Source organism: Lethenteron reissneri, chromosome 5 (genome assembly GCF_015708825.2).
Source record: "Lethenteron reissneri isolate LAM-NWPU_2019-01 chromosome 5, ASM1570882v1, whole genome shotgun sequence".
NCBI lineage: Eukaryota > Metazoa > Chordata > Hyperoartia > Petromyzontiformes > Petromyzontidae > Lethenteron > Lethenteron reissneri.
Window position 1 is genome coordinate 7,354,603 of NC_083783.1, and position 15,999 is coordinate 7,370,601.

Genomic DNA, 15,999 nt, shown 5'->3' on the forward strand with positions numbered 1-15,999 from the left:
GTTGCCCTATAGAAAACTGGCCACGTTCATCAGAGGATGACCCACGCCCTCCCCGGCAGAGCTGCTATCCGAGCTCCATGGAGTAATCGCGGCCTACAGTCGAGCTAGTTTCTGCACCAGCGGCCCAACCGCTACAGGGATCGTTATTGTCGCAAATCAAACGCTTCCGAGGACGTACCCATGCTGAGGAGTCTCACAGAATCCACGCACTCAAGCCTCAATTATTTTTTTTCTTTCCTCCTCCTCGTTGTTGTGAGTGCACCCGGTGGGGCGGTGACACGGTCTCGAGCGGTTCGCGCGGTTCGAGCCCTTGCGGCCGCCCTGGTAAATACTCCGCAGCGGACGTTGACGATCCCGTGACGATATTCGGAAAAAGAGTCGGCCGCGTGCGCCGGCATCGCGGGTCCAAATTAATTACCCTGAAGAAAAGTCTCGAAACTCCAGGGGGGGGAAGGCTTCCCCGGCAAAATAAATACAAGAACAAATAAACACGAGCGCTGCACGGCAAATGCTCGGTGCATTTTCTTGGGGTTGCTCTGAACGGGCAAAAACAATCGTTCCCTTTGTGCGCGGCCTTTGCGGACGACGTTCGCGTGGAAGTGCCCTCTCTCTCAGTGGCGCCATTGTTGTGCGACACAGAGGCAAGCGCCGTGGTGGGACGCGAGTGGCCGCGCGCGCGTGTGTTCTGTGTCGAGAAACTGCGGCCTCGCCGCACGCGACCGGGGTGGAGGGGGCTGGGGGGATGAGAGAACCGTGACCTCCAAAACCTCCCCCTCCCCCCTTGACGCATTACAACGAAGGTTTGTCCAAATGTGAAGAATTACCCGCAAATCGCTCGATTTTGGAAAGCGCGAAGCAAATCGTCAGCCCCTTGCTGCGAAAAAGTAGCGGAAGCCTCGTGAAAAAGTGCCTGGAGAACTCGGGGGGGGGGCGGGGGGGGAGAGGCTTTCCTGGGTAAATAAATGTGAGAAGAACTAGTGCAACACGAGCTGAGGTTCTAAAGCGTTAATGCCTTAAAATTAATTCTGATTCTGAACCTCCCCCCCCCCCCGCTGCTCCCCTCCCCCCCATACGATGTAACTGGTATTGACTAAACATCCCAATGCTGAAAAACGACTGACAAAATGACTCACTTGAGGTTTACGCACACATACACAGCAGCAACATCACCCCTTGTGTGGACCACTTGGCAGGACCCTCCTGCAATTGATTATTCCACAACTCGACTCCGCGACGCTTTCCTGGATTAAAAACAAACAATTCGTGAGCAGACATAATCGAGCGTCGTCCGCCCTTAAAATTGTGCTTGGATAATGGAGAGATAATACTGGTAGGAACCTCCTGGTTACACCAGCCCACAGGGGATTATTGTGTCCGTCCGTCGTGCATCCAAAAATGGGAGGGGTGGGGCTGGGTGGAGGGGGGAAGATGGGGAGGGGCTGGGTGGGGAGGGTGAGGAGGGGCTGGGTGGGGAGGGGCTGGGTGGGGAGGTGGGGGGTGGGAGGAGTGGGGCTGGGTGGGGAGGGGCTGGGTAGGGAGGGGCTGGGTGGGGAGGTGGGGGGTGGGAGGGGTGGGGCTGGGTGGGGAGGGGCTGGTCACCCCGTGGTGCCCTTAAACGTTTAACCTACTCACGCGCCGGCTTGTGCCCGCCCTCACAGTCGGGCATATTTGCGAAATACACCACGCCGCCGTTGACCCTGGCCATTGACCGAGCAACCCAACGTTCCTACCAGCTCCCTCCGCAGCAATGTGTTTGTCAGCGAGTTGCCTTGCAATGACTGGAAAAGGAGAAGCACTGGACTTCAAATATCAAGTCGCTCTTCACGCATCCGCAGTTCCAAACGCGCACGGTGATCAATCTCACAAGGAGCGCCCATTCGCTTTGTTTTTTTATTTCTGTACAATTTTTCTCCCTTAATATTTTTCTTTGGAAAACGGCGATGTTTTTTTGTAATGTTTTTATTTTATTACGTGTAGGAGCCCCGGGTACAGAGCACGGATACCACAATGTGGGGGGGGGGGGGTGAGAGGGGGGCTACAGAAACTCCGCGGACATAATTCCGAAACGCTGTGCGTCTGAGTTGAGAGCCAGGAGGCAGGAGAGATTGGGGGGCTCGCTGCTGCCACACCCGACCGAGCGGTTGGTGGGGGGGGGGCGACCGGGGTGTTTGTACTTTTTTAAAATCCTTTATATTAAGTTCACTTTCTTGCTTGCTTGCGCGCTTACGACCGTGCAAATCTTTCGGTCGTTTTTTAACCAACTTCCCGTGATCCAATCGAGCTGACATTTTGCACACAGACTCGTTGTGCGTGACAATTTATTTTCGTGAAAATTTTTTTCCAAAATTTTACACTTTTTAGGAAAAAATAAATTATATTTAATTACCAATTGCTTAATGGTGGCAGGCAATCATCTGACCCATAGGTGGCAGCCATCTCAAGCCAGAGGACTCTAGCCGCCACGCATACAAAGGATTTATAGTGAAAAACTTTGTTTTTACGGGTTAATTTTTTTTGTATATGGGTAAGCGGAAGGTGAGGGAATAACTTAAGAAAGAAAGTGGTGGGAGCGGGATGGCGGTTGAAGGGCGGGAGGATGGGGTACCATTGGCGATGTTTACCAAGTAAGTTCTTCGCCTTCTTTAGAAATGCATTTTTTGTGTTTAGTTGGGCGTCCTTATTGTCGATTTGGTTAAATGTGCAATGTTTGTTCGCCAAACCGCCGCGTGACGGTAGCCGAAGCGAGATGCGAAGACGCGCTGCCGCAACCTACAGAGGCACCTACGATGAGTGCGGTTGGCTACGTACGGTGCAAAAGAAGTTCAACATACATACGTGCACGCGCGCATACAGTTCCAATCCACAAATGTGCGCAGGTTCGAGCCCCTGATTTGTTCCCATGCCTGGCTCGGCTGCTTCGTCGTTGTGTGCATTGTCCGGACACTTTTTTTTAACGAGCACCCAGCACCCCACACCCACCACAGCGTTCCCATTCGGGCCCCTTGTAGCCCCCCCCCCTCCCCCCCCGTATAATTGGAATGTCACCCCTGTGTTGTTTTAAGGTCATCTCTGTTAGACGTACACCCTTTCCTTTTCATTAGAATGTCGGCTTCCCTGGATCACGTGATCCCTCCGTAGACACACTCGCTTTGGTGGTGGTGGTGGTGGTGGTGGAGGGGGCGAACTGCTGGCAGGGAACGATGCGGCCAACGTCGCAAGCCAAACAACCCCCCTCCAAAAGACTTGAACAGCCACCGCTGTGCTGCGGAACGCATATAGCTTGGGCTGGTTTTTAAAAATGGGGGGGAAAGGAAGAGATTTGCTACCGCACAGCGAGGGGATTTGAGATGAAGGCTGCCGTTGGGATATACGCTGAACGTAAAAGTGAAAAGGTTGCAGGCCCTGTAATTGGCTTGGTCTCGCCACTTGGCGGAAGAGGCCTCCGCTGAGAGGGAGCTTTAGAGGGCTCCCTCTCGATGACATTGGGCCCTCCCTCACTGATTATAGATTTGAAGCTTTCTTGACTGCAAGGATTCATACTCTTAGGCTTTTTCGGTTAAGTCACGTAGGTAAAAAATAAAATTAATAAAAGTAATAATATAAATAAAATAATAAATCACGACGTTTCGGAGGCAACACAAGTCTCCGTCATCAGGTGGGACCGTCACAGCTAAAATGACTGCATCAAGTGAGGAAAAATTCCAAAAGACCAGCCCTTAAATACAAGTTAAGGGGGGAGGGGCTTATCTGAATGTGGTAACCAGGGAATGGAACGTGGGGGTGGTGGGCGGGGCTACAAGAGAAATTGGCCAACATCGTCATGTGCAAGAGAACAATCGGTGTACCTCGACCTAAACCCCTCACTGGCCAGACTTTCTGGAAGGGATAGAGGAGTTGCACTTGTTTAACACTTTCCTGCACCACGCACGAAGCACCGATCAACTAACCGTCGGTGTATCCACCTGTACTGGGCATCGGTGAAAAAAGAGCTTCATAGCTCATCGGATTCATCCAGTATATATAAAAAATATTCTGATGATGATACTGCTGAGTGGACAGGGATGGAGGGATTTAAGAAACTATCCCCATTGTTTCAACTGCCATGCTGGAGTAAGATCGAACCGATGACCTCTGGATGGAAAGTCCTGTGTGTTAACCATGACACTGTGGCAACATTTAACATGACGGGTGAAAATATTTTTTTTAAATCATGTCAAGAAAGTTACCTGGAGCAAATACATTTTAATAAAAAGATGACAACAAATAACATTTGCCACTTTTCCCATTCCTTGTGGCCAGATGTCACAGGTTTAATATCATTTTCTTCCATGAAACATTGGTGGGGGAAGTCGTGGGATATGCCCACACGTGTGCTCAGCGTGTAAAAGCAGGCGAAATAGCCTGCAGAGTTCGCTTAAGCGGGACGCTCTGCCGTCACTTACATCAGCAATATCTTTACAGTCCCTCCTCCATTGCATTTCCTTGAACTTCGCCGTGGAAACTATCATCTCAAAAAAATGCAAACGAACGATTCTGTCGCTCGAGCTTGTAACGGCGTATGGCGCTCATGTTGAGCGTATAGCCAATTTACAGATGAACGGTTAACAGAGGCTGGTAACCGTGCCTCGACTTGCACCCGGCCGTCCCCCCCCCTTCCATGCAGACGCGCGTGGCAGAGCGGAACGGGCAGACTGGCTGTCTGGGAAGTCTACCGCGTGGCGCTTCCATTGCTCAGTAAATAGTTTGTGGTTTCGGTTTAGAATCCTTTCATATGAATGCATTGCAAACACACGGCTGCCTCTTGCTCAATTGCTAAATGAAAAAAACTAAATCCCATACATTTGAAACCGCATCGTCTAAATTTCTTAAATTCCCCTCCCAGCCCACCGTCTCTGTCCACTGCAGCTGGTCTGTGATCGGGAGTCCGTGCGTGATGGGGACAAAGTGTGGGTGCTCCCACCGCTTGCGAGAAACATAGCCAGCGTGGAGAGAGCACAACACGGTCCCCTCTTTCCAGAGGCGCTCCTTGACAGCTTCCTCTCGCACAGGGGGCTACACACCTGCGTCTCCGGAGCCGCGTGCGGTGGCTCTTTGTAAGGACTGCTTCGTGACTCGTTCTTTGTCAAGGACCAGTGTCTCTCGCCGTTCACCACTCAGCGCATTGCGCCTCTTGAAATGTTGAGTTTTTCTTTGACCTAATTGTAAAACAACAACAAAAAGTCTTGTAATTTTTGGTTGCAGGCTCGAGCTGAAGGCCCTATCCGCCGGCAGTGCGACACGACCAAGCAATTGCAGGGCTGCGCCTTTGCCTGGTTAACCATTCGTACAACTTCTAAGAGGGCCTAATGAAACTGCAGGGCCCACGAGTACACAGTGCCTTGAGCTGGTGCATGCAACTTATCGGGAAAACGTGTTTTTACCTCTTCCATTAGATAAGGCGATTTGCCTTGCAGTTTTCAAAGGTTGTAAAAAAAACATGTTTCGTCTCCCGTTATCGCGATGTCTGGCCGAGTGCCTGTCACTTGCAGCATGGCGGAGTGAGTGTCTCGCTGCCTTCATATCCGCCTGCCCGCCGTACCTTTCTTCATTATTGACAACTTGCAGCTCAGCACAGGGCAGATGCCTGCGCAGCGCGACTCACGACCTCCTCTTGATACCAAGATCCAGGATGGTCATCGTGTCTATGCGCCGCTTCTCGGTGGCAGCCCCAACAGTCTGGAACGCCATCACCCCTTTGCACATTCGCAGCATCACCTCAATCGCCTCCTTCAAGAGAGACTTAAAAACTCACCTCTACAATCATGCTTTCGAGCGACTCTGAGCTTGGCTCCGCGCCTCTGAGTTGCGGCCACTACGTCTGCAAATTTGCGCGCGTTATAAATTGAACTATTATTATTATGAAGCCGAGTGCCGACCGCGCAAAAATTTCGCAGGGGGAGGGGGGCGGGGGGCGGGGGGCGTCGTTTAAAACACGGCCGCCCTTTATACTGCAGGGGCCGGCCAGGTATGCGGCCGTGTGCCTCAGGTGCGGTCTGTGACTCGTCCTTGGGCCCCCGTTCCACCCTCAATCTAAATTCTCAAGAATGTTTCTTTGCTAACGTGAGGCTAGGTGTGGAATGCCTGTGTTAACACACACAGACACACACACACGTGCGTGTGTGTGTGTGTCTGTGTGTAATCGTCTGCGTGTGTGTGTGTGTGCATGGGGTACTGTGTCACAACGGCAAGTCGCGCTGCGTTGCCAAGAGACATCTGAACCGGTTCTGGACCTCCCCTAGGTCGACTCGGCCTCAAATGAGTAACCTGGTGCGGTGTACAAACATCGTCACTGGGGAGACAAAGGCGGCCGGGCGTGGTACTGGCCACCCACCCTCTCGTGTGCCGTGCCGGCCTTCATCGGTGCTACTCGCTAACAGCACTTGCCCCTACAGTTTGTTAAGCCTATACGGGGAATCTTTGTCTTTGTCATTGCATGTGCGTGCATAGACAACTGTGGCACAATGGTTTGCGCACTGCGTTGCCTAGAGATTTCTAAACCGGTTGTGGACCTCCCCTAGGTCGACTCGGCCTTTAATGAGTAGCCGATGTGATGCGTTGTTATCGGCAATGGGGGAGACACTGGGAGGCCGGGCACGTTGCTAGCCATACCACGTGCTGATAGTGCCAGCCTTCACAGGTGGTTGCTAACATCATACGCCCCAGCAGTCGAATTAAATTATATATCAGCAAATATTGTCTGTGGGGGAGGGGAGAGTAGCGGATCATCCTAATCACCAGGCTTTGATTTCTGGGCATGAATAACATCGGTGACCAGCCGTGTGTGCATCTATACGTTCCTTTGAAACTTCGCTCAGTCAACTCGGTCAATTCGGCTTTAAATGAGGACCTGGCGCTCAGCGTACGCACCAGTGCTGGGGAGACAAAGGCGGTCAGGGTGGTGGTGGTGCTATAACCATTCTCCCTCGTACGCCAAGCAGCACTCGCCCCAAACTGTCTGTTAAACACTCTTCAAGCAATCTTAATTTTGGAGCTTTCGTGACTGCAGGAATTATTCTTTGGTTCTTTCGGTAAAGTCACGTATAAAGATAAAATAATCAATTAAATAATAGCATACTACGACGTTTCGATTGCAACACAAGCAATCATCATCAGGTATAAAAGAAATAGCAACAAAAATCTAACCAGAAAACTATAGACAGACATATAAGCAGACAGACATCATAAAGATACACAGAGAGAGAACACGTATCGGCACAAAGAGAGAGGTCGTCTCTGTGACGGGGCCTTAAATATAGAGAGGGGGCGGGGGCGGAGAGAGGGAGGGGGCAAGAAAACTCTTCAAGCAGTGCCGGATTATCGTAGTACAAAAAGGTAGCTACAAATGCTACGGGCCCCGCACTTTCAAGGGCCTCGCGCTAAATGCTTTCAAGCTATCAATTCCGGTTCAGTGATTCTGCACTTGCTCTATTACTATAGTACTATACTGCCTTTATGAACGACTGGGTGTTTAAGGTTAGCGGTTTGTCGTATTATCTGGCTGTATAGCAAGTTAAAAAATGCAATTACTTTACTATGCAAGTAAAAAATTGTGTCTTAATATTTGCGTGTTTTTTATTTATTTAGGGCCCCTTTATAACATATTCTACAGGCCCCGCACTAGCTTAGTCCGGCACTGTCTTCAGGGCAACTTTGTCTGGACAGCTTAGGGGGGGCGGGCAATCGGTGGACTCAAACTTGTCTCGGTCAATGCAGTCGTCCGGTGGTGGTTTTCTTAAGTCACGCATCTTGTCAAGGGGGGTGGTGTTGTGTGTTGGAAACTTAATCGTCTGTAGCTAAACTATTTTCACACCATTTTCCACGCACCCGGAGTGTGTATGTGTGTGTGCTAGCTTCATAGGCAGACATGCTGCTTCATTCATTCACTCACAACTATCCTTGAGGCAGAATTCGCCTTGAGGGTCTCTCTGTGACCGAGCTGTATTGTATGTACAGAGCAGAAGCTAGCTGTAAGAACACCTTGTATAACGAGTGTTCTGATATAAGCAACACTTGCTTACATTACACCCGTGGCGAAGGGAAGGCGAAGTTTAACTTGTGATACAAGAAACGCTCGCCTTGCGATACGGTGGCAAGATGCTCACTAGCTCGCCTGGTATACAGGATGTCGTGGGTTCGATCTCGACCCCTGACACCTGCTGTATATTTGGAGTTTGCGTGTTCTATCCCCGTGGTCGCGTGAATTTTTCACCGAGTCTTTGGTTTTTCCCCCCCTTAAACATTTAGAATCGACACGTGTTTTAGAGTATTTGGCTGCGATAAATGTCCACGTGATTCGCCAATTCGTTGAGCCCAGTGGAGCTACGGAGCTTCACTGGGCCTTACCTGGTAAAATAAATAATAGTTTAGCTTAAATAGTAAAACATAGTTTTCGTTTAAGAGGTATGCTAATAGCCAGCTTCCACTGTGTGTGTGTATAGTAAGTAGGGCGTGTGATTATACCTAGACGTCTGCTGCCTTATAATTCGAGTCTCAATGTCTTTTGTTTCGTAACCGGAACCCGAATTTATGCGGGGAGACTTTTCCCCCAACCAACCTACCCACCCCCATAGACCGTCCAAGTGCATTCCTACGCCGTGCCCTTTTTTCCTCTCTCTCTCTGTCTCCCCACCGATCATTGCCATGATGAACATTATTATCGTTCGAGAGAGAGGCGGTGGTGGTGCGGTGTGTAATCGTCGAGCGGGTCGGCCGTGGCTGTCGCTCGCTCGCTCCGTCGTTTGCTGTTAAAAGACCTTTCACAGTGGCAGTGTGGGGGCTGGCTTATCTTATCTCGCCCGCGGGGATCACTCCCCTCATTCGGGGGGGTGGGTGGTGGTGGTGGTGGTGTTGGGTCTGACCGAACCCTATCTAGATCGTAGCACATTCCCGCGGCGGCGGTAGTAGGTTTCTCTCTGTCTCTCTCGCTCGCTCGTCTGTTGTCCCCCTGCAATGTGGGTCATCTCGGATTTCAGTTCTAGCCCAGGTCTGGGTCTCCTGGCCGCCCCGGAGCGGCGTGCAGGCGGGGGGGGGGGGGGAGAGCGCCTTGCCACGCACGGCGCCCCGGAATTGCGTCGACCTTTTTGACTCCGTTACAGGGGCCTCTTCGGCCTCTGTAATCTACTGCTGGATGAGCAACCACCACCTCATGATGTGTGGGGGGGAGGCGGGGGGTCATGGGGATGACTTGAACCTACTTCGCCGCGTTAGTCAATTGTGCGGGTCGGTGAAGGCGGGGAGCATGAACGCGGCGGTGTAGAATCAGGGCGTAGAATCGCAGTCCAAAAATGTACATTTTTCTCGACTGCATTCAAATGTCTTCTTGGTTCTTTCGGTAAAGTCACGTAGAAGGGAAATAATAAAAAATAAAACGTAATAAAATACAATTCTCACGACGTTTCGGCCACAACGCAAGCAGCCGTCCTCAGGTGAAGAACAGGGCTGTCGGAAAGACAGCCCTGGATTCATCTTCTTGCGTTGTGACCGAAACGTCGTTAGAATTTTTATTTTATTATGTTTTATTTTTATTATTTTATTATTTCCCTTCTACGTGACTTTACCGAAAGAACCAAGAAGACGAATCCCTGCAGTCACGAAAGAAGCTTTAAATCGAAAAATGTAAGCACGGTTGTGCGTCGGAGCTCTCCGATGCTTTCTGTGGTCGTGCCGCGGGCTGCGTTCGTCACCGCGTCCGACGTTTCGCGCCACATGCTGGGGGGATGTTCAGCTCCCGAAGAAGAAGCTTCCAGCACGTGGCGTGAAATGTTTGAGATGGGGTTGAAACTCCAGAGCACATTGGAGAGGTTTTGGAGCGCTTGATGGGCCTAAAGAATTGCAGGTTTTCCGCCTTCAGTGTTGGCGAGGAGTCCTTCCCTCTGTGCTGACTGTGGGTGGCATTTGTGCTCCATACCTCCGTGCGTCTAGCTGTGTGCTCTCGGTGGAATTCATGGTAACTTTCAAGAGCATTTCATTTCAAACAGTGGTGGGTATAAGGTGTGAGGGGATGGGGGGGGGAGCAATGGGGGGGGGGGGTCGCCCTTCCCCCAACCCCCTCCTCCTTGAAACCCCTAAAATATTTAGTTGATATTTACAATATCATTTTTATTTTAATATTTTTATTGATGTGGGGCTTTAAGTTAACAGCTTGATATTTTGGATTGCTCCCCCCCCCCCCCCCATGGAAAGTTACTAGGTCCACCTCTGATTTCAAAAGCCTTTTGTGAATTTGTTGTATGTGTCATATATGCCCCATATATGTTCAGTTGAAAGTTGTTCAACCCCGTCATGTGTGTGGCATATCTCTGGTGGGGGGGGGGGGGGGTGATCCAATTTTTCTTCGCCATGAAAGCCAAAACAAGAATTTGAACAGGCCAAACATCCCAATGCAGTATCCGCCTTAACAAAAAAATAAGTCTTGAGACCCTACAAAAGGCTTTCCTTGGACAAATTTCAAATTTCTACAATTTATAGCTGAAGATGAGGGAACGGCAACTTGACTCAGAAGCTCGGCTGCCATTCTTTTGTTACAGACCCCCCCCCCCCCCCGGCCCGACCATGTGGCTCAGTTTGTGTTTCTCGTGCGGACGATGTCATCCGCATGCAAAGTTAAACCTTGTCAAAGCGTGGCATTAAGTAGAGCACCGTGGGAATAATTCTGCCGGAAAATTACCCCACTATCTTTACCATTCCAGCATTCTAAATCACGTTACGCGTGTCTTAATAAGGTTACTTTGATGTGCTTTCTGCGGAAAGGTGTTGTACAAAGCCACTTTCCCTGAGTGCGGTTATTTAAAAGTGCCTTAATTTTAGTGAGTTTTTTTGATAACGGTGGAGAGGGAGGAAAGGGGGGTGTTGGAAGGCTTTCGGGGTTTATTGGATTGCGTAATTTGAAACGACGGGGGAATTTAATTCACCGCAGCCGTCTGTTTTGTTATTTCATTCCAGGAGAAATCTCATTTAGCCGCATCCAAGGCAAATTTAGAAGCCCTCTGAGTGTTCATTTGCTGCCCGCGCAAGCCTCGAAACTGATAAGCAAACGTGCGCATTAAATAATGACATTAATAAATAATCATCATTGAATAAAGGAATAAGTTCGATGTCGCAGCCACTCTGAGAAAAAGGGACTGCCCCTGTACGTACGTTGAATTTCTCTCACACCGTTCGTAGCCAAACCGCGCTAATCATAGGCACCTTGCCACGGTGCAATGGTCAGCGTGCTGGTCCCGCAGTTCAGAGGTCACCGGTTCGATTCGATCTGGCGCGGCAGTTGGAGCAACGGCGCAAGTTTCTCGCATCCCTCCAACTACTGTTCGCGTACCTCCGATTAGCACGGTTGGTTACGTATGGTGCGAAAGAAGTTCAAGGTACATACGTGTACAGCAGTGGCATTATGATTGTTGCCGTAAATCAACAAAAGCCTAACGAATAAGAAGACCCGGTGGTGCAAATGGTTACGCCACAGTTTTTCTATGAACAGATCCACACGCGTTGGAGTAAACTGTCGGGTATTCCCACATTTTTTTTCCCCACCCAAGATGTCTTGCCAGCATGTTATAGAAGGCCAAATGTATACACGCATGTACGTATGTTGAACTTGTTCCGCATTGTGCGTAGCCAACCATGTTTTACCGGAGGTGCGGGAAATACGCTCGGAAATACACGTGTCTAGCGGAGGCTTTTCTCGCCAGCAACGGCGTGGGCGAGCAGTTGCAGGGCTGCGCTTTTACCTTAAAAGTAAACCATTGGCCCGTGAAGGAAAAGCTCAGCGCTTCGATGGCTCTTGCAATTTATAAGTGCCCGGGCTCTTCTCAGTTGAGGCAAGCACAGTGTTGAAACGAGCGCGCGCGTGCGAAACGGACACCCAGGGAACTGGGAACCCTGGCTCTCGCCGGAGCCGCAACCACTGAACGCAAGGCACGCGTGTTCCCGTTTGTTAATGAGCCTGTTTATTGATTTAATTAATTTACTCGCAGGCAGCGGGCGGACGGAGACTGATGGCTGGCTGGCACGGAAACCCGTATCGACGGGCCAGGCTCAGACAAAAGACAAACATCCGGCTCTGGCTATTACAGATCGGCGGGTTGATTGTGCGGAGAGGGCTGTTAACGGGTGCAGTTTACCAACGTGAGTTTCGGCAATTGCATTGAAAAAAAAATGAAATGATTGGGGGGGGTGGGTGGGGGGCGGGGAGGGGGTTGCACTTTGAGGCGGAACCATGAAAAGATGAAGCTCGGGCTTGGAAGGCGGGCAAACTTTGACAAAATGTAAATTTAAGAAATGTGTGGGAAGAGTTATGGGCAAATGCCACTTTGCGGCACGTAAATCAGGCTTTCATTCGGTGACTTGCTTTCATTTTATTTTATGATGAATGAATGCTTTGTGTGGCCGTTCCTTTGTTATTAATAATAACTTGGAACGTTTGATATTCACGCCATCGTCATAGCGCGAGGCTAACGCACTCCGTTTCACAGATGCAGTTTCACAGTCAGGAGGCGGTCGATGTTGCAAAGCGTGAACCGAATTGAGAAATGTTTGCAGGTAATCTTTTCTAATTTGGAAAATTCGGACCGCGACGCCGGCACACAATGCCCCCCCCCCCCCCCCCCCACTCTCTTCAAATCGCACCACGGGATCTTTGAACGTCCGCCGTGCCGCAGGCGGCGCGTGATAGCGGCAATAAACAGGGCGTCCTGCTGGATCGGAACCTTGAAACACCTCCGCAACGAGCGGCTAGAACGCGCCTGCCGCTCGGACAGGTCACCGCCCCACGTGGTGGACGAGTCTCTGCCTTCGAGTGCTCCGCCTCATTATCCACCAGGAGCTGTGCCCATGATCCTGTGTCCAGTGTGAATGAGCATGGCGAGACGTGCGGGAAGTATGTGCATGCGAATGTGTGTTGAGCTTCTTCTGGCCCTTCTTCTGGCCCGTACGTAGCCCAACCGTGCTCATCAGAGGTGTGGGGAAAGGACAACACACTAAATACAAAGAGCATTTCTACAGAAATGAGTTTTCAATCTAGATTTAAAAGTGCATCAGTCCATTGGCTTCCTAATCTCGGATGGAATGAAACCATTGGCGAGCTACAGATGGAGACACGAGTGCACACGCAAGGATGAATGTACAGATTGTAATTAAAAGCAATTCTTTGTGGAAAAGCATGTTCTATCCCTCGCCTGGCACACAGGAGGTCGTGGGTTTGATCCCGACCCATGATGCCCGTTGTATATTTGGAGTTTGGGTGTTCCCTCTCCCCTGTGGTCACGTGGGATTGTCCCTGCGCTTTTAGAAATACGCGTTAAGATGATTTGGCTGCCACTATAAATTCCTACGTATGAGATAATAAGTCACTTGTGTTGAGCTATCATGTGAAGAAGAGTTAACAGCTTTACCTGCTTAATAAAATGGTAAATAGTAAAAGTGCGCATGTATGTCTAGCTTCGTTTGCACAGTACGTAGCCAACCGTGCTAAAAGAGTAACGTATATGGATCATATGTTTTTAGTGATTTAGTGATGGAATCGTTGTACGGTGATTAACCCCCCCCCCCCCCCCCACCGCACTACGGACCCGAGTCATCTGAGTTGGATTCCGAGCTACGGCTAACATAGAGTGTCAAATAATAGCTGAACTGGTCCTGCCCCCCCCCCCCCCGCCATGTTCAAAACCCCACACTGACCGGCGTGGTGAAGTATGGTTAAAAAAAAAAACCCCATGACCGAAATAACATTGGAATTCTTCATCCATTGATGGATTGAGAATGGAAATGTTTGTTATGATTATCTTTGTTACATTCATAAGCAATGACAAAGGATAGCGGCTTAACATACTCATGCAGTCGGTACGATACTCGACAGACGAACCCGCACACGCAAACATCGATGAGTACAAACTCACAGCGGCCCTTGGCAAAAATCCCTGCACACACGGACATGTGACTTGGACACGTGACAGCGATGAAGGCACGCAGCGAGCGACACATGGCAGACGCATAGACACACAGGATCACTTGACAAACATCGACATACATACCCTACACACACACACAGGAATTCTCCAGATGTACAGACACACAGGTGCGCTTTACCGAAATGTCAACACACAGGGAGGTTTGACGGACGTACAGACACACTTGCACTCCACGTGCTTAAGAAACACGTAGCCGTCCTTTATAGACGTACATACTTGGGTGATTCAAAGACGTGCATACCCATGTACAGGTATTCTACGGACACATAGGCACTTTGCAAACACATTGGCAGACTGGTGTGCCGTAGAGGAATATCAACACGCTTGGATACTTGATAAACGCACACAAAAACTCACATTCTTAGGGATACACAGCAGCAGCTGCATTATACGAATATACAGAGAGGTACCCAACAGACACGCAGAAATACTAATCAGACACACACACAGGAACTCTAAAGAATGTTACATGTATACAGACGCAGAGGTACCTGACAGTGTTATATTCCACTGCGAATACGTAATCTGCCGATTCTGGCCTACTCGTTATTTTAAAGACCAGACTTTGTTCCGTGGGAGAAGACGCAGATCTTTCTTTGCGGGCAGTTTCCACAATTTGTGGGAATTCCCTTCCTCGGCCCGTGAGAGAATCCGAGTCTGTTAAACTGTTTTAATTGCGTCTTAAAAACTCACCTGTTTTTAACAGCTCTCTCTCTCTTTTTACGATCAGTGGAAACAAGAAGATGCTCTGTGTAGTCGGCACTTGGCTTCGTTTATCATTTCGTAATAAAAAAATTGTTTTTAATAACTTTGCTTTATGTAAAACCCCCACCTCTCGCTCACTCTCTCGGTCACTCTCTCGCTAACTTCAGCTTCGCGCGATGCACTTTGAGGCATCGTGCGAATTGCGCTTCACAACACCGAGTTTATTAGCACCGTGTACATGTATACACATACAGAGAGGTCGACTGACTTGTACACACATCAGCATTTTACACGTGTACAGCACAGGTGCGCTGGTTGCCCTATGGCACTCCACACACGTGGCAAGCACGTTCCAGACATGGAGACGCGCACACGCGCGCGCAGGTGAATATATGGAAAATAAAAAATAAGTTTTTACCCTTTTTGGCAATAAAACAGGTGTTACGATGTTAAAACAACATACAAAAACGTGTTGCAAGGAATCAAGTCTGCATTAACCACACGTACCTGTGGTGAACATTCAAACAAACCTGTCTTAACATGTTTTATTGCCAGAAAGAGTAAAACCTATTCTTATTTTTCATACTTTTAAGACTAGCAAAAATGTGGCATGAAATAGCTGCTCACGCCAAGCTATGAATGTTCTGATGCGTGCATGGTCTTCGTACCGTTTGCTTTTTGGCGTTCTCTGTTCTGACACTGGTGAGACGTGGCCCTAAAGAAGGCTGTCTCTGGCGTAGGCCACTCAGTTTCAAAGACGATGCAAATATTATCAGATCGTTTGTTTGCATGTTCACCACAAGCACGTGTGGTTAATGCAGACTTGATTGCTTGCAAAAGGTTTCTATTTGGTGCTTGAACATCTGAACACATGTTGTATTGCTAGAAAAGGTAAAACCCTATTCTCATTTTTCATACAATTGTCAAAAAGCTCCCGTGATACAGGTGACTATATAGCAAGGCAGCTACACTCAACATAGAATTGGACACTTGACAGACAGACTTTACAGACACATGCAGGGCACTTTAATAGACACGGCCACACTTGACAGATATATAGACCTCTTCTTGGTTCTTTCGGTAAAGTCACGTAGAATGGAAATAATAAAATAATAAAAATAAAACATAATAAAATAATTCTCACAATGTTTTGGCCACAACGCAAGCAGCTGTCCTGCTTGCGTTGTGGCCGAAACGTCGTGAGAATTATTTTATTATGTTTTATTTTTATTATTTTATTATTTCCATTCTACGTGACTTTACCGAAAGAACCAAGAAGATGAATCCCTGCAGT

At 49.2% G+C, this 15,999-nt stretch overlaps 1 protein-coding gene across 7 annotated transcripts in view; it reads left to right on the forward strand.

The window, feature by feature from the left end:
- Positions 1–15,999, forward strand: part of LOC133351870 (dystrophin-like) — a 325,976-nt gene that overhangs the window by 247,720 nt on the left and 62,257 nt on the right. The window lies entirely within an intron of this gene.